This window comes from Rana temporaria, chromosome 7, assembly GCF_905171775.1.
Source record: "Rana temporaria chromosome 7, aRanTem1.1, whole genome shotgun sequence".
NCBI classification, from domain to species: domain Eukaryota; kingdom Metazoa; phylum Chordata; class Amphibia; order Anura; family Ranidae; genus Rana; species Rana temporaria.
Window position 1 is genome coordinate 25255846 of NC_053495.1, and position 23530 is coordinate 25279375.

A 23530-nucleotide genomic window follows, 5' to 3' on the forward strand; every position below is an offset into this window, starting at 1 on the left:
CTATGGCGTCAGTGAATGCCAAGCTGTGCTCTCAGAGTCTATCTATTGTTCTCTGGTTAATTTCCATCTGAATTAGAGGAGATGTCTTTACATCATCTGCAGTGTTCTAGAGCCTACAGTCATGACACATCGATAACTCAATATGGCGGTCTTTGGTCAGATTGAGAACAGTAACTACTCTGTAAATCCCCTATGATATACTCTGGCCAAACCTGCTCAGTTGAAGAATCCATGGGCTGAAACTGAATTTTCCTCTGGAATGAGCTGTGCAGGTTAGTTGTTGTCATGTGCTCTATGTATACTACACATCCCATGGTCTATAGTCCATCTCAGGAGCAAGCAAGAGAGGGTCTACAGTTTTACATACAGTGGGACCATGGAGAATGAATGTAGCCACCCTCTACCAGAAAGTCAGATCACAACAGCCCAATAAAAAGAATGAATTTGGAGGAGGCTGAGAGCAATAGAATGTATTTAAGTTAAGAACACATACTTATATAGAATATTATTTTTTTCATAGAGTATGTAACAGGGTAGCAGCTTGGCACAGAAGATGGTGGAAATCTGTGATTCTCCAAGGTATGGCATACCTTCTGGAGAAATGTAACATGATCCAGACCTGGAAATCAGGATAGAAAGAAGCCATTATGGCAACAGAGATACATGAACAGCGACCCAGATGGGACTTGAACCCACAATCTTCAGCTCCGGAGGCTGACGCCTTATCCATTAGGCCACTGGGCCCATATATGCACTCATGTTTCATTGGATGCCAATCTACTCAAGACTAAATCATTGGAAGTCAAGGTGTGCTCTCAAAGTCTATCTTTTGTTCTCTGGTTAATTTGCTTCTGAATTAGAGGAGATTTCTTCACATCATTGGTCTTTGGTCAGATTGAGAATAGTAACTACTCTGTAAATCCCCTATAATATACTCTGGCCAAACCTGCTCAGTTGAAGAATCCATGGGCTGAAACAGATGTTTCCTCTGGAATGAGCTATGCAGGTTAGTTGTGGTCATGTGCATTACTCTATGTACACTCAGGGGAGGCTGGTGCTCAAAATTTTTGGGGGCGCAAACAAACGAACCCACAATCTTTAGCTCCGGAGGCTGACGCCTTATCCATTAGGCCACTGGGCCCATATGAGCACCATGACATCATTGGGTGCCACAGGCATGGCTTATGCATACATTCAGTGGTCCAAGCTGGAGCAATGTAACTATACAATTAGATCCATATCTGGAATTCATCTTCTGATGCCATTATGGCAACAGAGAAACATAAACATCGACCCAGATGGGACTTGAACCCACAATCTTCAACTCCGGAGGCTGACGCCTTATCCATTAGGCCACTGGGCCCACATACACACTACGGCGTCAGTGAATGCCAAGCTGTGCTCTCAGAGTCTATCTATTGTTCTCTGGTTAATTTCCATCTGAATTAGAGGAGATGTCTTTACATCATCTGCAGTGTTCTAGAGCCTACAGTCATGACACATCGATAACTCAATATGGCGGTCTTTGGTCAGATTGAGAACAGTAACTACTCTGTAAATCCCCTATGATATACTCTGGCCAAACCTGCTCAGTTGAAGAATCCATGGGCTGAAACTGAATTTTCCTCTGGAATGAGCTGTGCAGGTTAGTTGTTGTCATGTGCTCTATGTATACTACACATCCCATGGTCTATAGTCCATCTCAGGAGCAAGCAAGAGAGGGTCTACAGTTTTACATACAGTGGGACCATGGAGAATGAATGTAGCCACCCTCTACCAGAAAGTCAGATCACAACAGCCCAATAAAAAGAATGAATTTGGAGGAGAACACATACTTATATAGAATATTATTTTTTTCATAGAGTATGTAACAGGGTAGCAGGTTGGCACAGAAGATGGTGGAAATCTGTGATTCTCCAAGGTATGGCATACCTTCTGGAGAAATGTAACATGATCCAGACCTGGAAATCAGGATAGAAAGAAGCCATTATGGCAACAGAGAAACATGAACAGCGACCCAGATGGGACTTGAACCCACAATCTTCAGCTCCGGAGGCTGACGCCTTATCCATTAGGCCACTGGGCCCATATATGCACTCATGTTTCATTGGATGCCAATCTACTCAAGACTAAATCATTGGAAGTCAAGGTGTGCTCTCAAAGTCTATCTTTTGTTCTCTGGTTAATTTGCTTCTGAATTAGAGGAGATGTCTTTACATCATCTGCAGTGTTCTAGAGCCTACAGTCATGACACATCGATAACTCAACATGGCGGTCTTTGGTCAGATTGAGAACAGTAACTACTCTGTAAATCCCCTATGATATACTCTGGCCAAACCTGCTCAGTTGAAGAATCCATGGGCTGAAACTGAATTTTCCTCTGGAATGAGCTGTGCAGTTTAGTTGTTGTCATGTGCTCTATGTATACTACACATACCATGGTCTATAGTCCATCTCAGGAGCAAGCAAGAGAGGGTCTACAGTTTTACATACAGTGGGACCATGGAGAATGAATGTAGCCACCCTCTACCAGAAAGTCAGATCACAACAGCCCAATAAAAAGAATGAATTTAGAGGAGGCTGAGAGCAATAGAATGTATTTAAGTTAAGAACACATACTTATATAGAATATTATTTTTTTCATAGAGTATGTAACAGGGTAGCAGCTTGGCACAGAAGATGATGGAAATCTGTGATTCTCCAAGGTATAGCATACCTTCTGGAGAAATGTAACATGATCCAGACCTGGAAATCAGGATAGAAAGAAGCCATTATGGCAACAGAGATACATGAACAGCGACCCAGATGGGACTTGAACCCACAATCTTCAGCTCCGGAGGCTGACGCCTTATCCATTAGGCCACTGGGCCCATATATGCACTCATGTTTCATTGGATGCCAATCTACTCAAGACTAAATCATTGGAAGTCAAGGTGTGCTCTCAAAGTCTATCTTTTGTTCTCTGGTTAATTTGCTTCTGAATTAGAGGAGATTTCTTCACATCATTGGTCTTTGGTCAGATTGAGAATAGTAACTACTCTGTAAATCCCCTATAATATACTCTGGCCAAACCTGCTCAGTTGAAGAATCCATGGGCTGAAACAGATGTTTCCTCTGGAATGAGCTATGCAGGTTAGTTGTGGTCATGTGCATTACTCTATGTACACTCAGGGGAGGCTGGTGCTCAAAATTTTTGGGGGCGCAAACAAACAAACCCACAATCTTTAGCTCCGGAGGCTGACGCCTTATCCATTAGGCCACTGGGCCCATATGAGCACCATGACATCATTGGGTGCCACAGGCATGGCTTATGCATACATTCAGTGGTCCAAGCTGGAGCAATGTAACTATACAATTAGATCCATATCTGGAATTCATCTTCTGATGCCATTATGGCAACAGAGAAACATAAACATCGACCCAGATGGGACTTGAACCCACAATCTTCAGCTCCGGAGGCTGACGCCTTATCCATTAGGCCACTGGGCCCACATACACACTATGGCGTCAGTGAATGCCAAGCTGTGCTCTCAGAGTCTATCTATTGTTCTCTGGTTAATTTCCATCTGAATTAGAGGAGATGTCTTTACATCATCTGCAGTGTTCTAGAGCCTACAGTCATGACACATCGATAACTCAATATGGCGGTCTTTGGTCAGATTGAGAACAGTAACTACTCTGTAAATCCCCTATGATATACTCTGGCCAAACCTGCTCAGTTGAAGAATCCATGGGCTGAAACTGAATTTTCCTCTGGAATGAGCTGTGCAGGTTAGTTGTTGTCATGTGCTCTATGTATACTACACATCCCATGGTCTATAGTCCATCTCAGGAGCAAGCAAGAGAGGGTCTACAGTTTTACATACAGTGGGACCATGGAGAATGAATGTAGCCACCCTCTACCAGAAAGTCAGATCACAACAGCCCAATAAAAAGAATGAATTTGGAGGAGAACACATACTTATATAGAATATTATTTTTTTCATAGAGTATGTAACAGGGTAGCAGCTTGGCACAGAAGATGGTGGAAATCTGTGATTCTCCAAGGTATGGCATACCTTCTGGAGAAATGTAACATGATCCAGACCTGGAAATCAGGATAGAAAGAAGCCATTATGGCAACAGAGAAACATGAACAGCGACCCAGATGGGACTTGAACCCACAATCTTCAGCTCCGGAGGCTGACGCCTTATCCATTAGGCCACTGGGCCCATATATGCACTCATGTTTCATTGGATGCCAATCTACTCAAGACTAAATCATTGGAAGTCAAGGTGTGCTCTCAAAGTCTATCTTTTGTTCTCTGGTTAATTTGCTTCTGAATTAGAGGAGATGTCTTTACATCATCTGCAGTGTTCTAGAGCCTACAGTCATGACACATCGATAACTCAACATGGCGGTCTTTGGTCAGATTGAGAACAGTAACTACTCTGTAAATCCCCTATGATATACTCTGGCCAAACCTGCTCAGTTGAAGAATCCATGGGCTGAAACTGAATTTTCCTCTGGAATGAGCTGTGCAGGTTAGTTGTTGTCATGTGCTCTATGTATACTACACATCCCATGGTCTATAGTCCATCTCAGGAGCAAGCAAGAGAGGGTCTACAGTTTTACATACAGTGGGACCATGGAGAATGAATGTAGCCACCCTCTACCAGAAAGTCAGATCACAACAGCCCAATAAAAAGAATGAATTTAGAGGAGGCTGAGAGCAATAGAATGTATTTAAGTTAAGAACACATACTTATATAGAATATTATTTTTTTCATAGAGTATGTAACAGGGTAGCAGCTTGGCACAGAAGATGATGGAAATCTGTGATTCTCCAAGGTATAGCATACCTTCTGGAGAAATGTAACATGATCCAGACCTGGAAATCAGGATAGAAAGAAGCCATTATGGCAACAGAGATACATGAACAGCGACCCAGATGGGACTTGAACCCACAATCTTCAGCTCCGGAGGCTGACGCCTTATCCATTAGGCCACTGGGCCCATATACGCACTCATGTTTCATTGGATGCCAATCTACTCAAGACTAAATCATTGGAAGTCAAGGTGTGCTCTCAAAGTCTATTGTTTGTTCTCTGGTTAATTTGCTTCTGAATTAGAGGAGATTTCTTCACATCATTGGTCTTTGGTCAGATTGAGAATAGTAACTACTCTGTAAATCCCCTATAATATACTCTGGCCAAACCTGCTCAGTTGAAGAATCCATGGGCTGAAACAGATGTTTCCTCTGGAATGAGCTATGCAGGTTAGTTGTGGTCATGTGCATTACTCTATGTACACTCAGGGGAGGCTGGTGCTCAAAATTTTTGGGGGCGCAAACAAACAAACCCACAATCTTTAGCTCCGGAGGCTGACGCCTTATCCATTAGGCCACTGGGCCCATATGAGCACCATGACATCATTGGGTGCCACAGGCATGGCTTATGCATACATTCAGTGGTCCAAGCTGGAGCAATGTAACTATACAATTAGATCCATATCTGGAATTCATCTTCTGATGCCATTATGGCAACAGAGAAACATAAACATCGACCCAGATGGGACTTGAACCCACAATCTTCAGCTCCAGAGGCTGACGCCTTATCCATTAGGCCACTGGGCCCACATACACACTATGGCGTCAGTGAATGCCAAGCTGTGCTCTCAGAGTCTATCTATTGTTCTCTGGTTAATTTCCATCTGAATTACAGGAGATGTCTTTACATCATCTGCAGTGTTCTAGAGCCTACAGTCATGACACATCGATAACTCAATATGGCGGTCTTTGGTCAGATTGAGAACAGTAACTACTCTGTAAATCCCCTATGATATACTCTGGCCAAACCTGCTCAGTTGAAGAATCCATGGGCTGAAACTGAATTTTCCTCTGGAATGAGCTGTGCAGGTTAGTTGTTGTCATGTGCTCTATGTATACTACACATACCATGGTCTATAGTCCATCTCAGGAGCAAGCAAGAGAGGGTCTACAGTTTTACATACAGTGGGACCATGGAGAATGAATGTAGCCACCCTCTACCAGAAAGTCAGATCACAACAGCCCAATAAAAAGAATGAATTTGGAGGAGAACACATACTTATATAGAATATTATTTTTTTCATAGAGTATGTAACAGGGTAGCAGCTTGGCACAGAAGATGGTGGAAATCTGTGATTCTCCAAGGTATGGCATACCTTCTGGAGAAATGTAACATGATCCAGACCTGGAAATCAGGATAGAAAGAAGCCATTATGGCAACAGAGAAACATGAACAGCGACCCAGATGGGACTTGAACCCACAATCTTCAGCTCCGGAGGCTGACGCCTTATCCATTAGGCCACTGGGCCCATATATGCACTCATGTTTCATTGGATGCCAATCTACTCAAGACTAAATCATTGGAAGTCAAGGTGTGCTCTCAAAGTCTATCTTTTGTTCTCTGGTTAATTTGCTTCTGAATTAGAGGAGATCTTTACATCATCTGCAGTGTTCTAGAGCCTACAGTCATGACACATCGATAACTCAACATGGCGGTCTTTGGTCAGATTGAGAACAGTAACTACTCTGTAAATCCCCTATGATATACTCTGGCCAAACCTGCTCAGTTGAAGAATCCATGGGCTGAAACTGAATTTTCCTCTGGAATGAGCTGTGCAGTTTAGTTGTTGTCATGTGCTCTATGTATACTACACATCCCATGGTCTATAGTCCATCTCAGGAGCAAGCAAGAGAGGGTCTACAGTTTTACATACAGTGGGACCATGGAGAATGAATGTAGCCACCCTCTACCAGAAAGTCAGATCACAACAGCCCAATAAAAAGAATGAATTTAGAGGAGGCTGAGAGCAATAGAATGTATTTAAGTTAAGAACACATACTTATATAGAATATTATTTTTTTCATAGAGTATGTAACAGGGTAGCAGCTTGGCACAGAAGATGATGGAAATCTGTGATTCTCCAAGGTATAGCATACCTTCTGGAGAAATGTAACATGATCCAGACCTGGAAATCAGGATAGAAAGAAGCCATTATGGCAACAGAGATACATGAACAGCGACCCAGATGGGACTTGAACCCACAATCTTCAGCTCCGGAGGCTGACGCCTTATCCATTAGGCCACTGGGCCCATATATGCACTCATGTTTCATTGGATGCCAATCTACTCAAGACTAAATCATTGGAAGTCAAGGTGTGCTCTCAAAGTCTATCTTTTGTTCTCTGGTTAATTTGCTTCTGAATTAGAGGAGATTTCTTCACATCATTGGTCTTTGGTCAGATTGAGAATAGTAACTACTCTGTAAATCCCCTATAATATACTCTGGCCAAACCTGCTCAGTTGAAGAATCCATGGGCTGAAACAGATGTTTCCTCTGGAATGAGCTATGCAGGTTAGTTGTGGTCATGTGCATTACTCTATGTACACTCAGGGGAGGCTGGTGCTCAAAATTTTTGGGGGCGCAAACAAACAAACCCACAATCTTTAGCTCCGGAGGCTGACGCCTTATCCATTAGGCCACTGGGCCCATATGAGCACCATGACATCATTGGGTGCCACAGGCATGGCTTATGCATACATTCAGTGGTCCAAGCTGGAGCAATGTAACTATACAATTAGATCCATATCTGGAATTCATCTTCTGATGCCATTATGGCAACAGAGAAACATAAACATCGACCCAGATGGGACTTGAACCCACAATCTTCAGCTCCAGAGGCTGACGCCTTATCCATTAGGCCACTGGGCCCACATACACACTATGGCGTCAGTGAATGCCAAGCTGTGCTCTCAGAGTCTATCTATTGTTCTCTGGTTAATTTCCATCTGAATTAGAGGAGATGTCTTTACATCATCTGCAGTGTTCTAGAGCCTACAGTCATGACACATCGATAACTCAATATGGCGGTCTTTGGTCAGATTGAGAACAGTAACTACTCTGTAAATCCCCTATGATATACTCTGGCCAAACCTGCTCAGTTGAAGAATCCATGGGCTGAAACTGAATTTTCCTCTGGAATGAGCTGTGCAGGTTAGTTGTTGTCATGTGCTCTATGTATACTACACATCCCATGGTCTATAGTCCATCTCAGGAGCAAGCAAGAGAGGGTCTACAGTTTTACATACAGTGGGACCATGGAGAATGAATGTAGCCACCCTCTACCAGAAAGTCAGATCACAACAGCCCAATAAAAAGAATGAATTTGGAGGAGAACACATACTTATATAGAATATTATTTTTTTCATAGAGTATGTAACAGGGTAGCAGCTTGGCACAGAAGATGGTGGAAATCTGTGATTCTCCAAGGTATGGCATACCTTCTGGAGAAATGTAACATGATCCAGACCTGGAAATCAGGATAGAAAGAAGCCATTATGGCAACAGAGAAACATGAACAGCGACCCAGATGGGACTTGAACCCACAATCTTCAGCTCCGGAGGCTGACGCCTTATCCATTAGGCCACTGGGCCCATATATGCACTCATGTTTCATTGGATGCCAATCTACTCAAGACTAAATCATTGGAAGTCAAGGTGTGCTCTCAAAGTCTATCTTTTGTTCTCTGGTTAATTTGCTTCTGAATTAGAGGAGATGTCTTTACATCATCTGCAGTGTTCTAGAGCCTACAGTCATGACACATCGATAACTCAACATGGCGGTCTTTGGTCAGATTGAGAACAGTAACTACTCTGTAAATCCCCTATGATATACTCTGGCCAAACCTGCTCAGTTGAAGAATCCATGGGCTGAAACTGAATTTTCCTCTGGAATGAGCTGTGCAGGTTAGTTGTTGTCATGTGCTCTATGTATACTACACATCCCATGGTCTATAGTCCATCTCAGGAGCAAGCAAGAGAGGGTCTACAGTTTTACATACAGTGGGACCATGGAGAATGAATGTAGCCACCCTCTACCAGAAAGTCAGATCACAACAGCCCAATAAAAAGAATGAATTTAGAGGAGGCTGAGAGCAATAGAATGTATTTAAGTTAAGAACACATACTTATATAGAATATTATTTTTTTCATAGAGTATGTAACAGGGTAGCAGCTTGGCACAGAAGATGATGGAAATCTGTGATTCTCCAAGGTATAGCATACCTTCTGGAGAAATGTAACATGATCCAGACCTGGAAATCAGGATAGAAAGAAGCCATTATGGCAACAGAGATACATGAACAGCGACCCAGATGGGACTTGAACCCACAATCTTCAGCTCCGGAGGCTGACGCCTTATCCATTAGGCCACTGGGCCCATATATGCACTCATGTTTCATTGGATGCCAATCTACTCAAGACTAAATCATTGGAAGTCAAGGTGTGCTCTCAAAGTCTATCTTTTGTTCTCTGGTTAATTTGCTTCTGAATTAGAGGAGATTTCTTCACATCATTGGTCTTTGGTCAGATTGAGAATAGTAACTACTCTGTAAATCCCCTATAATATACTCTGGCCAAACCTGCTCAGTTGAAGAATCCATGGGCTGAAACAGATGTTTCCTCTGGAATGAGCTATGCAGGTTAGTTGTGGTCATGTGCATTACTCTATGTACACTCAGGGGAGGCTGGTGCTCAAAATTTTTGGGGGCGCAAACAAACAAACCCACAATCTTTAGCTCCGGAGGCTGACGCCTTATCCATTAGGCCACTGGGCCCATATGAGCACCATGACATCATTGGGTGCCACAGGCATGGCTTATGCATACATTCAGTGGTCCAAGCTGGAGCAATGTAACTATACAATTAGATCCATATCTGGAATTCATCTTCTGATGCCATTATGGCAACAGAGAAACATAAACATCGACCCAGATGGGACTTGAACCCACAATCTTCAGCTCCGGAGGCTGACGCCTTATCCATTAGGCCACTGGGCCCACATACACACTGTGGCGTCAGTGAATGCCAAGCTGTGCTCTCAGAGTCTATCTATTGTTCTCTGGTTAATTTCCATCTGAATTAGAGGAGATGTCTTTACATCATCTGCAGTGTTCTAGAGCCTACAGTCATGACACATCGATAACTCAATATGGCGGTCTTTGGTCAGATTGAGAACAGTAACTACTCTGTAAATCCCCTATGATATACTCTGGCCAAACCTGCTCAGTTGAAGAATCCATGGGCTGAAACTGAATTTTCCTCTGGAATGAGCTGTGCAGTTTAGTTGTTGTCATGTGCTCTATGTATACTACACATCCCATGGTCTATAGTCCATCTCAGGAGCAAGCAAGAGAGGGTCTACAGTTTTACATACAGTGGGACCATGGAGAATGAATGTAGCCACCCTCTACCAGAAAGTCAGATCACAACAGCCCAAAAAAAAGAATGAATTTGGAGGAGAACACATACTTATATAGAATATTATTTTTTTCATAGAGTATGTAACAGGGTAGCAGCTTGGCACAGAAGATGGTGGAAATCTGTGATTCTCCAAGGTATGGCATACCTTCTGGAGAAATGTAACATGATCCAGACCTGGAAATCAGGATAGAAAGAAGCCATTATGGCAACAGAGAAACATGAACAGCGACCCAGATGGGACTTGAACCCACAATCTTCAGCTCCGGAGGCTGACGCCTTATCCATTAGGCCACTGGGCCCATATATGCACTCATGTTTCATTGGATGCCAATCTACTCAAGACTAAATCATTGGAAGTCAAGGTGTGCTCTCAAAGTCTATCTTTTGTTCTCTGGTTAATTTGCTTCTGAATTAGAGGAGATGTCTTTACATCATCTGCAGTGTTCTAGAGCCTACAGTCATGACACATCGATAACTCAACATGGCGGTCTTTGGTCAGATTGAGAACAGTAACTACTCTGTAAATCCCCTATGATATACTCTGGCCAAACCTGCTCAGTTGAAGAATCCATGGGCTGAAACTGAATTTTCCTCTGGAATGAGCTGTGCAGGTTAGTTGTTGTCATGTGCTCTATGTATACTACACATCCCATGGTCTATAGTCCATCTCAGGAGCAAGCAAGAGAGGGTCTACAGTTTTACATACAGTGGGACCATGGAGAATGAATGTAGCCACCCTCTACCAGAAAGTCAGATCACAACAGCCCAATAAAAAGAATGAATTTAGAGGAGGCTGAGAGCAATAGAATGTATTTAAGTTAAGAACACATACTTATATAGAATATTATTTTTTTCATAGAGTATGTAACAGGGTAGCAGCTTGGCACAGAAGATGATGGAAATCTGTGATTCTCCAAGGTATAGCATACCTTCTGGAGAAATGTAACATGATCCAGACCTGGAAATCAGGATAGAAAGAAGCCATTATGGCAACAGAGATACATGAACAGCGACCCAGATGGGACTTGAACCCACAATCTTCAGCTCCGGAGGCTGACGCCTTATCCATTAGGCCACTGGGCCCATATATGCACTCATGTTTCATTGGATGCCAATCTACTCAAGACTAAATCATTGGAAGTCAAGGTGTGCTCTCAAAGTCTATCTTTTCTTCTCTGGTTAATTTGCTTCTGAATTAGAGGAGATTTCTTCACATCATTGGTCTTTGGTCAGATTGAGAACAGTAACTACTCTGTAAATCCCCTATAATATACTCTGGCCAAACCTGCTCAGTTGAAGAATCCATGGGCTGAAACAGATGTTTCCTCTGGAATGAGCTATGCAGGTTAGTTGTGGTCATGTGCATTACTCTATGTACACTCAGGGGAGGCTGGTGCTCAAAATTTTTGGGGGCGCAAACAAACAAACCCACAATCTTTAGCTCCGGAGGCTGACGCCTTATCCATTAGGCCACTGGGCCCATATGAGCACCATGACATCATTGGGTGCCACAGGCATGGCTTATGCATACATTCAGTGGTCCAAGCTGGAGCAATGTAACTATACAATTAGATCCATATCTGGAATTCATCTTCTGATGCCATTATGGCAACAGAGAAACATAAACATCGACCCAGATGGGACTTGAACCCACAATCTTCAACTCCGGAGGCTGACGCCTTATCCATTAGGCCACTGGGCCCACATACACACTATGGCGTCAGTGAATGCCAAGCTGTGCTCTCAGAGTCTATCTATTGTTCTCTGGTTAATTTCCATCTGAATTAGAGGAGATGTCTTTACATCATCTGCAGTGTTCTAGAGCCTACAGTCATGACACATCGATAACTCAATATGGCGGTCTTTGGTCAGATTGAGAACAGTAACTACTCTGTAAATCCCCTATGATATACTCTGGCCAAACCTGCTCAGTTGAAGAATCCATGGGCTGAAACTGAATTTTCCTCTGGAATGAGCTGTGCAGGTTAGTTGTTGTCATGTGCTCTATGTATACTACACATCCCATGGTCTATAGTCCATCTCAGGAGCAAGCAAGAGAGGGTCTACAGTTTTACATACAGTGGGACCATGGAGAATGAATGTAGCCACCCTCTACCAGAAAGTCAGATCACAACAGCCCAATAAAAAGAATGAATTTGGAGGAGAACACATACTTATATAGAATATTATTTTTTTCATAGAGTATGTAACAGGGTAGCAGCTTGGCACAGAAGATGGTGGAAATCTGTGATTCTCCAAGGTATGGCATACCTTCTGGAGAAATGTAACATGATCCAGACCTGGAAATCAGGATAGAAAGAAGCCATTATGGCAACAGAGAAACATGAACAGCGACCCAGATGGGACTTGAACCCACAATCTTCAGCTCCGGAGGCTGACGCCTTATCCATTAGGCCACTGGGCCCATATATGCACTCATGTTTCATTGGATGCCAATCTACTCAAGACTAAATCATTGGAAGTCAAGGTGTGCTCTCAAAGTCTATCTTTTGTTCTCTGGTTAATTTGCTTCTGAATTAGAGGAGATGTCTTTACATCATCTGCAGTGTTCTAGAGCCTACAGTCATGACACATTGATAACTCAATATGGCGGTCTTTGGTCAGATTGAGAACAGTAACTACTCTGTAAATCCCCTATGATATACTCTGGCCAAACCTGCTCAGTTGAAGAATCCATGGGCTGAAACTGAATTTTCCTCTGGAATGAGCTGTGCAGGTTAGTTGTTGTCATGTGCTCTATGTATACTACACATCCCATGGTCTATAGTCCATCTCAGGAGCAAGCAAGAGAGGGTCTACAGTTTTACATACAGTGGGACCATGGAGAATGAATGTAGCCACCCTCTACCAGAAAGTCAGATCACAACAGCCCAAAAAAAAGAAGGAATTTGGAGGAGGCTGAGAGCAATAGAATGTATTTAAGAACACATACTTATATAGAATAATATTTTTTTCATAGAGTATGTAACAGGGTAGCAGCTTGGCACAGAAGATGATGGAAATCTGTGATTCTCCAAGGTATAGCATACCTTCTGGAGAAATGTAACATGATCCAGACCTGGAAATCAGGATAGAAAGAAGCCATTATGGCAACAGAGAAACATGAACAGCGACCCAGATGGGACTTGAACCCACAATCTTCAGCTCCGGAGGCTGACGCCTTATCCATTAGGCCACTGGGCCCATATATGCACTCATGTTTCATTGGATGCCAATCTACTCAAGACTAAATCATTGGAAGTCAAGGTGTGCTCTCAAAGTCTATCTTTTGTTCTCTGGTTAATTTGCTTCTGAATTAGAGGAGATTTCTTCACATCATTGGTCTTTGGTCAGATTGAGAATAGTAACTACTCTGTAAATCCCCTATAATATACTCTGGCCAAACCTGCTCAGTTGAAGAATCCATGGGCTGAAACAGATGTTTCCTCTGGAATGAGCTATGCAGGTTAGTTGTGGTCATGTGCATTACTCTATGTACACTCAGGGGAGGCTGGTGCTCAAAACATTTTTTTGGGGGGGGCGCAAACAAACGAAAAACAATTTAACCCACAAACTTCAGCTCCGGAGGCTGACGTCTTATCCATTAGGCCACTGGGCCCATATGAGCACCATGACATCATTGGGTGCCACAGGCATGGCTTATGCATACATTCAGTGGTCCAAGCTGGAGCAATGTAACTATACAATTAGATCCATATCTGGAATTCATCTTCTGATGCCATTATGGCAACAGAGAAACATAAACATCGACCCAGATGGGACTTGAACCCACAATCTTCAGCTCCGGAGGCTGACGCCTTATCCATTAGGCCACTGGGCCCACATACACCTTGTGGCGTCAGTGAATGCCAAGCTGTGCTCTCAGAGTCTATCTATTGTTCTCTGGTTAATTTCCATCTGAATTAGAGGAGATGTCTTTACATCATCTGCAGTGTTCTAGAGCCTACAGTCATGACACAATGATAACTCAATATGGTTGTCTTTGGTCAGATTGAGAACAGTAACTACTCTGTAAATCCCCTATGATATACTCTGGCCAAACCTGCTCAGTTGAAGAATCCAGGGGCTGAAACTGAATTTTCCTCTGGAATGAGCTGTACAGGTTAGTTTTTGTCATGTGCTCTATGTATACTACACATCCCATGGTCTATAGTCCATCTCAGGAGCAAGCAAGAGAGGGTCTACAGTTTTACATACAGTGGGACCATGGAGAATGAATGTAGCCACCCTCTACCAGAAAGTCAGATCACAACAGCCCAAAAAAATGAAGGAATTTGGAGGAGGCTGAGGGCAATAGAATGTATTAAGAATACATAGTTATATAGAATATTATTTTTTTCATAGAGTATGTAACAGGGTAGCTGCTTGGCACAGGACACAGAAGATGGTGGAAATCAGTGATTCTCCACTTCTTCAAAGTAATTGACATTGTATTGTGTGAAAGTTCTATTGATAATAATATGTGTTGTGAGTTAGCACCCTCTAAAGGTCAGACGTCTGACTTATGTTTACTAAAGGAATGTTTATTGTGTAGCAGGTGAGGATAGCTTATCGCGGAGTCAGAATGTCTGTCTAAGATGTGGATTAAGGGGGACTCGTTAGCACCCATTGTATGATGTTGTGGGTGGAGTGTGTCATTGTCCGTTTGATTACTGCAGCATGCTTTCAAATATATAAAAATATAAAAATAACCTAAGTTTACCATTAAAGTGTCATCCGTTTGGGACCAGAGAACAGAGCTGTGTGTCTCATTTGTCTGGGGAATTCTTATGGATCGTGTCTGCTGGATTGTGGAGTGTCGGAAGCTGTCTTGGGTTGGTGGAATGGAATATCGTAACGGTGTTAACCCCTGACTGTTACAGATGCCATTATGACAAGACAAACATAAATACCGACCCAGATGGGACTTATCCATTAGGCCACTGGGCAGAACAGACTTGGGAATCAGAGCAGGGAGATCTTATAGTTGGAATATTCAAGACATATAAAAAGCCAGGGGCTGACTCAGCCCACCAGACTCCGACTCTAACTACATTTTTATTTTTGGGTGGACTGAGCCTTTAAGCCTAGGTATCTATCCACCTAAAATAGAGCACTTGACTGCGCTGCCTCTCCTACATGATAATGACTAGGATAATGACTCTTAATTATAACAGAAAATGCTAACAAGCCAGACAGATGAATTAGCATACTTTATGCTAGAAAGCTGCTTATCGCTCCCTAAATGATCCCCACAAATCCCGCCTTTCTCCTACGATCGCCTTGTATAACACAATATCCATCTCTCTGCTGCAGGAGGCTCATTTTTCATAGTAAAAAGGAGAAGGCCGTATTTCTTCTCATTCCAAGTGCAGCTTGTGTTACATGTTCAAGCGCTGGCAAGAATGTAAAGCGGATTTATGATGTAATGCTGAAAGATTAAGAAATTCTAGAGATTGCGCATAAAGTCATTGAGTAATAAGGGGGTAGCAGGAGGAACGCCAGCGATGAAAAGACATTCCAAGTGGTTACATCTGCTGCCACTGGCTGGTAATATACTGTACAGTTGTGCTCATAAGTTTAAATACCCTGGCAGAATTTATGATTTCTTGTCCATTTTTCAGAGAATATGAATGATAACACAAAAACTTTTCTTTCACTCGTGGTTAGTGTTTGGCTGAAGCAATTTATCTATATGATTTTCAACAACAGGCCCAAATTCTAAAGAAGAAATTCTTAGATAAAGGCTATAAAGAAGACAGTATTGATGAAACCATTTTGGCTATCAGTACTTTAAATAGAGATCAGCTTTTAACCACAAAAAAGACTGTTACTAACAATAAAGATTTTTTCAGCTTTGCTTTAATTACTGGGTTCTCTGACCAACACTTCTCTGTAAAAAAGATCTTAAGAAAACATTGGGGTGTTTTGAAGAATGATCAGATATTGGGATCGATCATTCCAGAGAAACCCATAGTAATTTTCAGAGGAGCACCGTCATTACGTTTAAAAGTTGCCCCAAATATCATAGATCCTCCTAAAGTGGTAAATTTTTTTCAAGAAATGAAGGGTTTTTATCCATGTCGAAAGTGTTATATTTGCAAAATTAATGCATTTCAGGGACGCAAGCTTACTACTTTTCAATCCACTCAGACCCTTAAGGTATATGATATTGAGACATTTATTACCTGTACAAGTGATCATGTGGTTTACTTAATACAGTGTCCCTGTAAAAAACAATACATCGGTCGAACCAAACGAGCTGTTAATATCAGACTAAACGAACATGTAGGTAACATAGGTAGAGGATTTTCTAAACATAATTTATCCAAACACTATGCGAAGCATCACACCCAAAGTATTGATGGTACATTGTTTTTACCCATGGAAAAATTATGTCCACATTGGAGGGGTACAAATAAAGTGCGTACAATCTCCCGGCTTGAGACTCGCTGGATTTTTAATATGCGATCGTATAGGCCTCATGGGTTAAATGTGGACTGGGACATTAATTGTTTTTTAAATAATGCATAAAGAGTAAAGATTTTGTTCCTGTCCACATTTTTTTATGTTCATCTTTTCTATTAATGATTTTTAATGATTTTTAATATGTATTTTTATCAGTTTTTATTACTTTTTAATGTTTTCAATATAAACATATAATTCAAATTTATTTAGGAATTTTTAATAGAAAACTTTGTAATTATATACATGATTCAGGATATATATGTATTTATGCATGTTTATAGGAGATATGGGTTGTACAGGCTTCATATGTTGTATTTTTATTAAGAGACTTTAAGTCATGGATAGCTGTGATGGTGTTTCCTTTATTATCCTTTGCTGTGTTTAATCCGTCCATGTGTCTTACTCCCCTTTGTCCACAAGATGGCATCCATCTTATTATTAACACTCTCTTCCGCAAATAGCTTCGTTTATGCGTCACACATTAACACGTGCACGCTCCGTTTTCTCTTTCCCATAGCTCTTATTGTTTTTGCCCTCTTCCATCATGGCGGATGGGGCTATATATATTGAGCTTTGTGATGACGCTCTCTCAGGCAGCCTATCCCCGTAGACGTCCGAATTGCGACGAAACGCGTAGGAGGAGCTTAGCCACAGTGACGTCATCACGCTAGAGGGAGAGACACGTGACGGACGGAGATACGAAGCAAACGGAGGATCGAGGGAACGCCATCCTCTCCACACCATATCCCATATGCAAGTTTTTCAAGGCTTTGCTGTAAGTGCGCATCTGTTTCTATTAAAAACCTAATGTTTACACAGTAATGCACTATGTGGTTTCCTACTATTCTTTATTTTTATGAACACCAATGTTAAACTGGAGCGGATTTGAATAGGATCCTATCTATTGGAGTTATCCATACTGGTGATTCATAGCAGTGTCCGGAATAGTCTTTTCAAGGAAGACTTTAAACATCCTTATGCTGAATTAGACCGTTGAAAGCCCGGTCTTTTTCTCTGGTAAGGAGATTTCATTTCCCACATATTGGGTGACCTTTCTGGTGGAGGATCCTTTCTTGATTAATTACAGCTGCTCACCTTAATTGGACTCAATTGCACTGTTTTTTTATGGACTATCTTTATTTCACTTTATTTATTCATTTGGACGGATTTGTTACATTGATTATCATATTGTTAATTCACCAATCTTAATTTTTTGGTCATATATATATATTTTTTTGGGTATATATTTCACATTCATTTTTATTGTGTTTATTCAATTTTTTGAGATATATTTCACATATATTTTTCACAGGTTTATTAGCGCCGTATTATTTTGTTTTTTGTTTCTTTGTTTACTATGGTATTTTAGTAATTAATACTGGCAGCTTTTCACATTTATTTTATTTATTCAATTTTTCACTGTTATTTAATTTACACGTTAGCGCAGTGTTTTTTTCTGTTTATACAGAGAAATCCCTTTCCATATTTTGAAGCAATTTATTATCAATCAACTGTGTTTACTCTTTTTAAATCATAATCACAACAGAAACTAGCCAAATGATTCTGATAAAAAGTGATTTTGGCCTAGATAATTAAAAAAAAATATATAAATATATATATTAAAAAAATAAGTTTATATTTGCTTGAAATTAACAATTTTTTTAATAAAAAATTAATTAAATACGAAAAATAATAAGATGTATAAATTGAAAAATAAATAACTATTTTAATTATTTTATTAAATTAGTAAATATATAAAAACTTTGCGAAAAAGCAATGTTATATACCGTATTTATTGGGGTATAGCGCGCTCCTGCGTATAGCGCGCACCCCTAAAGTTGCCCAAAATTCCTGTGGAAAAAAGTTTTTTTGTACTTACAGTTTTGGTGTCTTGCGCGGCGTCCATCGGCGGCCTCGTCGGGTCCGGCGTCCGTCTGCGGCTTCGGGTGTCCTCTTCGTCGGGTCCGGCGTCCTTCTGCGGCTTCGGGTGTCCTCTTCGTCGGGTCCGGCGTCCTTCTGCGGCGTCTTTGCGTCCTCCCCGCTCGTTTCCCGCGCCGAGTTTGAATACTGCGCCGACATATACAGAGCGCAGTACACTCGTGTATGGTCGGCTACTCTCGCGCTGACGTCCTGTACGTCCAGGACGTCAGCGCGAGAGGAGCCGAGACTGGCCGACTATACACGAGTGTACTGCGCTCGGTATATGTCGGCGCAGTATTCAAACTCGGCGCGGGAAAGCGGGTATCGACGTATATCGCGCATCCACGATTTTGCCCAGGGCAAAAAAATGCGCGGTATATGCCGATAAATACGGTAATTAAAAAAATTGGATTAACATTTCCATTTACATGAGATAGATTTTTTTTATCTAATAAAGGACAGAAAAAAAAATTATATGTACATCTACAGATATATATTTTATAAACATATGCACATACCTGATCGTCACCAACAGACGTTCCTCTGGTGACACACTCTTTCTCATATTGGCGTCCATGCATGTCAGACTGGGTCTTAATTTTTCTAACAGCATGTCAAAAGTCACAATGGACTTCCGGGTAAAATTAAAAAATTTGTCGGGATAAGTACGCAGCTGTACATACATGTTGGTAAAATAGCCAACGAAATTCAACTGATGGGTCCAATATCGACGAGCTCTGACTCTGGATCTCTCACGCAATTTGCGCCGGCGTTGCAGCCTCAGCAAGAGCAACGTCAGGAGAATTTCTTGGCATATGTTCAATATGGGATCCATTTCCCCCAAAAAAACGACAGAAGGAGAGGCAAATGAAAGTATGCAAGTGCTCTCTCTCATTTTTCCATTCATCCTTCTTTCAACAGTTTGCCAGCACCATATGCTGGAAAACAGCCCCACACCATAATGTTCCCACCTCCATGAGGGTGTTTTTGGGGTGATGTGCCATTTGACCTTCAAACATGGTGGGCTAGATTCAGATAGGTTAGCGGATCTTTAGATCCGCGTAACCTATCTGATTTACGTTACGCCACCGCTATTTTTTTAAGCAAGTGCTTTATTCAGAAAGCACTTGCCTCTAAAGTTGCGGCGGCGTATCGTAAATCCCCCGGCGGAATTCAAATTCCGCGGCTAGGGGGAGTGTACTATTTAAATCAGGCGCGTCCCCACGCCGATCGAACATCGCATGCGCCGTCCGCAAATTTTCCCAGCGTGCATTGCTCCAAATGACGTCGCAAGGACGTCATTGGTTTCGACGTTAACGTAAATTACGTCCGGCCGTTTTCGCGAACGACTTACGCAAACAACGTAAAAAATTCAAAACTCGGCGCGGGAACGACGGCAATACTTAACATAGGATACGCCGCACTTACCCCTGCTATAGCAGGGGTAACTTTACGCCGGAAAAAGCCAAACGCAAACAACGTAAAAAAAAAGTGCCGGGCAGTCGTTCGTTTTCTGAATCGGGGTAAATGCACATTAGCATAATCGACGCGTAAAAGATATGGAAGCGCCACCTAGCGGCCGGCCTGGAATTGCAGCCTAAGATCCGACGGTGTAAGTCACTTACACCTGTTGGATCTTAGGGATATCTATGCGTAACTGATTCTATGAATCAGGCGCAAAGATACGACAGCCGGACTCAGAGATACGACGGCGTATCAGGAGATACGCCGTCGTATCTCCTATCTGAATCTGGCCCGGTGTGTATTATGGCATCCAAAGAGTTCAATTTTGATCTCATCTGGCCAGACTATATTCTCCCGGTATTTCACAGGCTTGTCTAAATGTTGTGCAGCAAACTTTAAACAATCTTCAACATGCTTTTTCCTCTGCAATGGAGTCTTGCTTGGTGATCGTGCATACAGCCCATGGCGGTTGAGTGCATTACTTATTGTTTTCTTTAAAATAATTTTACCAGGTCTTTCTGAACCTCTCCAAAAGTGGTCCTTGGCTCTTGGACAACTCTTCTGATAATTATTTTCACTCCTCTGTCAGAAATTTTGCGAGGAGCATCTGGTCATGGATGGTTTATGGTAAAATTATGTTTTTTCCACTTCCGGATTATGGCCCCAACAATGCTCACTGGTACATTCAGAAGTTTAGAAATCCTTCAGTAACCAATGACATCAGTATGTTTTACAACAATAAGGTTGTACAGGTCTTGAGAGACCTCTTTGCTTTTACCCATCATGAGATGTTTCTTGTGTGGCACCTTGGTAATGAGACACTTTTTTATAGGGCATCAGTTGAGACTGAACCAGGCTTTCCATGCTTTTTTGCACCTCCCTTTCTTCACCAATACTTTTTCCCTGTGTCATTCCATTTTATTACACATAAGTTCATTTCTGAACTTATTAGTTTTGGTTTCTTTGTATATATGGATTGCATGGGATGTTGCCAACATGTGGTGAACATTTCATGTCAATAGCACCATTAAAGATCGATTTATCTAGAAAAATGGTGACGTGTTCAATACTTATTTTACCCGCTGTATCTCCATTTTCATAGAACAATTTTGTGGTCACTCAAACGATTTAAAGGATTGTTTAAATTTATGATTGATGATTGTATTTTCAGTTGATCATATGTTGCATTGTGTAATATTGGTGAATGCACTGATCATAAATTTAGGATCGCTCGTGTAGCTTAAAGCCCTGTACACACGATCGGTTTGTCCGTTTTCATCGGACAATCCGATTGTGTGTGGGCCCCATCGGTTTGTTTTCCATCGGTGAAAAAAAATAGAACATGTTTTACATTTTTCCTATGGATAAAAAACCAATAGAAAAAAACGATTGTCTGTGTGGAAGTCCATCGGTCAAAAATCCATGCATGCTCAGAATCAAGTCGACGCATGCTCGGAAGCATTGAACTTCATTTTTCTCAGCACGTCGTTGTGTTTTACGTCACCGCGTTTTGGCACGGTCGGATTTTTGACTGATGGTTGTGTAGGCAAGACTGATGAAAGTCAGCTTTATCAGATATCCGACGAAAAAATCCATCGGATTAGATTCCATCAGATATCCGATCGCGTGTACAGGGCTTAACTGTTATAGAGACCTGAAGATTCAAGATGTGATTTTGACATCTGTCAGGGCAGAAATGCCGACAGTTGAATTAATGGTCCACCGATGTGCAGAGCTCTGGGGAAAAGCAAAAGCTGACGAATAAATGAAATACGATCCCTGCCTTCTGCTGCCTTCCAATTAGGGTGACTCCATACAATAAACAGACTACTAATTTGTAATGATAAACTTGCCAGGCGCTTCGCGGACAGGCTGGTACAGTGCGGTGCAGATTATTAAATATTTTATGGGACACTTTCCAGCTTTTACAGAGCCAAATGTTGCATTAAAGGGAACCTGTGATGAATGAAATACTGTATATAGTCTGTCATTTAGAGCCAGATCTAGCCTGTCTAATATGGGGGTGCAGTAAGAAAAAGTCAAGGGGCCAAAACAATCCTCGCAATAATAGGCCTTGCTATTGTTGCCTAAATCTTTATCAAATTACTATTTTCACTATAAAAAAAATACTAAAATCAATATTAACACAAAAACACAACATAACTTACAAAATTTCCATTAAATGTCTACGAAGGCCTCGTTCACATGGGGCATCCGCTCATGTATAGGCAGTGTGTAAACACAGGGATGCACAGGTGTTCCATGAAACCCTTTGCAGGTGTGCTGACGAGATGGGTCCCCCGTCGGATAATGCCCGGGCTGGACTGCGCATGTGCAAATGGAGCAGCCGAAAATTGCAGAGGATGTTCAGCTGTAGACGGCGCCTGTGTAATACGCTGCCGCACACTGTCTGCATTCACACGGATTGTCTGATTGGGAGCAGCGACTGTGTTTTGCACCTGTGGCACCCCAATTGGCATGAATAGGACTGCCGGCGTCCTGTCGATATGGGTCCCCCGTCGGATAATGCCCAGGCTGGACTGCGCATGTGCAAATGGAGCCGCCGAAAATCTCCTAGGATGAACAGCCTTCAACACCTATACACGGCGCATGCGCAATCAACACGCCGCTTGCTGCCGATGCTCGGGCGGGTTATTCATTGAACACAACAAGGGGCGGATGCATACAGAAGAGGCCGCATGATGGGCAGAGCTCATAAATAAGCACTGCTCAATAATACATCCGCCCCTTTGCGAAAAGCACTGCCCATAATGCGGCCTCTTCCCCTTGTTGTGTTCAATGTATAACCGTACATCTTCCCCTTGGAGAATAGCATCCGCCCCTTGTTGTATTCAATGAATAACCCGCCCCGAGCATCGGCAGCAAGCGGCGTGTTGATTGCGCATGTGCACATCTCCAGCTCCACATCTCTCATTGGCCCTCTTATGACTCATCCCTCCTCCCTTCCTGGCAAACTCTCACGAGAGTGAGAGAGAGGGCTGTGCATGATGTCATAAGCCTAGGCTTTTTATCAGACTAGAAACAGGAAGCGGGCTGCATAAGGTAGAAAAAAAATTAAGGGCCAGATTCAGGTACGGCGGCGCATCTTTGAGGCGGCGTATCGTATCCTATTTACGCTACGCTGCCTTAAGTCAGAGAGGCAAGTGCTGTATTCTCAGAGCACTTGCCTCCTAAGTTACGGTGGCGTAGCGTAAATGGGGCCGGCGTAAGCGTGCGTAATTCAAATGAGGATGAGGGGGCGTGTTTTATGTAAATTAATGGTGACCCGACGTGATTGACGTTTTTTACAAACGGCACATGCGCCGTCCATGTACATATCCCAGTGTGCATTGCGGCAAAGTACGCCGCAAGGACGTATTGGTTTCGAC

The 23530-nt window shown here is 42.2% G+C and overlaps 20 non-coding genes across 20 annotated transcripts; all 20 read right to left on the reverse strand.

Annotated features, from left to right (window-relative positions):
- Positions 1 to 671: 671 nt before the first annotated feature.
- Positions 672 to 744, reverse strand: TRNAR-CCG. Its single transcript has one exon. It is a non-coding gene; the product is annotated as a tRNA-Arg (tRNA).
- A 546-nt stretch (positions 745 to 1290) lies between these two features.
- On the reverse strand, positions 1291 to 1363 carry TRNAR-CCG. The gene has a single exon. It is a non-coding gene; the product is annotated as a tRNA-Arg (tRNA).
- A 650-nt stretch (positions 1364 to 2013) lies between these two features.
- TRNAR-CCG lies at positions 2014 to 2086 on the reverse strand. Its single transcript has one exon. It is a non-coding gene; the product is annotated as a tRNA-Arg (tRNA).
- Positions 2087 to 2797: 711 nt separating this feature from the next.
- TRNAR-CCG lies at positions 2798 to 2870 on the reverse strand. Its single transcript has one exon. It is a non-coding gene; the product is annotated as a tRNA-Arg (tRNA).
- A 546-nt stretch (positions 2871 to 3416) lies between these two features.
- Positions 3417 to 3489, reverse strand: TRNAR-CCG. Its single transcript has one exon. It is a non-coding gene; the product is annotated as a tRNA-Arg (tRNA).
- Positions 3490 to 4139: 650 nt separating this feature from the next.
- Positions 4140 to 4212, reverse strand: TRNAR-CCG. Its single transcript has one exon. It is a non-coding gene; the product is annotated as a tRNA-Arg (tRNA).
- A 711-nt stretch (positions 4213 to 4923) lies between these two features.
- TRNAR-CCG lies at positions 4924 to 4996 on the reverse strand. Its single transcript has one exon. It is a non-coding gene; the product is annotated as a tRNA-Arg (tRNA).
- A 546-nt stretch (positions 4997 to 5542) lies between these two features.
- TRNAQ-CUG lies at positions 5543 to 5615 on the reverse strand. Its single transcript has one exon. It is a non-coding gene; the product is annotated as a tRNA-Gln (tRNA).
- A 650-nt stretch (positions 5616 to 6265) lies between these two features.
- On the reverse strand, positions 6266 to 6338 carry TRNAR-CCG. The gene has a single exon. It is a non-coding gene; the product is annotated as a tRNA-Arg (tRNA).
- Positions 6339 to 7047: 709 nt separating this feature from the next.
- Positions 7048 to 7120, reverse strand: TRNAR-CCG. Its single transcript has one exon. It is a non-coding gene; the product is annotated as a tRNA-Arg (tRNA).
- A 546-nt stretch (positions 7121 to 7666) lies between these two features.
- TRNAQ-CUG lies at positions 7667 to 7739 on the reverse strand. The gene has a single exon. It is a non-coding gene; the product is annotated as a tRNA-Gln (tRNA).
- A 650-nt stretch (positions 7740 to 8389) lies between these two features.
- TRNAR-CCG lies at positions 8390 to 8462 on the reverse strand. The gene has a single exon. It is a non-coding gene; the product is annotated as a tRNA-Arg (tRNA).
- Positions 8463 to 9173: 711 nt separating this feature from the next.
- TRNAR-CCG lies at positions 9174 to 9246 on the reverse strand. The gene has a single exon. It is a non-coding gene; the product is annotated as a tRNA-Arg (tRNA).
- Positions 9247 to 9792: 546 nt separating this feature from the next.
- TRNAR-CCG lies at positions 9793 to 9865 on the reverse strand. Its single transcript has one exon. It is a non-coding gene; the product is annotated as a tRNA-Arg (tRNA).
- Positions 9866 to 10515: 650 nt separating this feature from the next.
- Positions 10516 to 10588, reverse strand: TRNAR-CCG. The gene has a single exon. It is a non-coding gene; the product is annotated as a tRNA-Arg (tRNA).
- Positions 10589 to 11299: 711 nt separating this feature from the next.
- Positions 11300 to 11372, reverse strand: TRNAR-CCG. The gene has a single exon. It is a non-coding gene; the product is annotated as a tRNA-Arg (tRNA).
- Positions 11373 to 11918: 546 nt separating this feature from the next.
- TRNAR-CCG lies at positions 11919 to 11991 on the reverse strand. The gene has a single exon. It is a non-coding gene; the product is annotated as a tRNA-Arg (tRNA).
- A 650-nt stretch (positions 11992 to 12641) lies between these two features.
- Positions 12642 to 12714, reverse strand: TRNAR-CCG. The gene has a single exon. It is a non-coding gene; the product is annotated as a tRNA-Arg (tRNA).
- Positions 12715 to 13420: 706 nt separating this feature from the next.
- On the reverse strand, positions 13421 to 13493 carry TRNAR-CCG. Its single transcript has one exon. It is a non-coding gene; the product is annotated as a tRNA-Arg (tRNA).
- Positions 13494 to 14057: 564 nt separating this feature from the next.
- On the reverse strand, positions 14058 to 14130 carry TRNAR-CCG. Its single transcript has one exon. It is a non-coding gene; the product is annotated as a tRNA-Arg (tRNA).
- Between the last annotated feature and the right edge of the window lie 9400 nt (positions 14131 to 23530).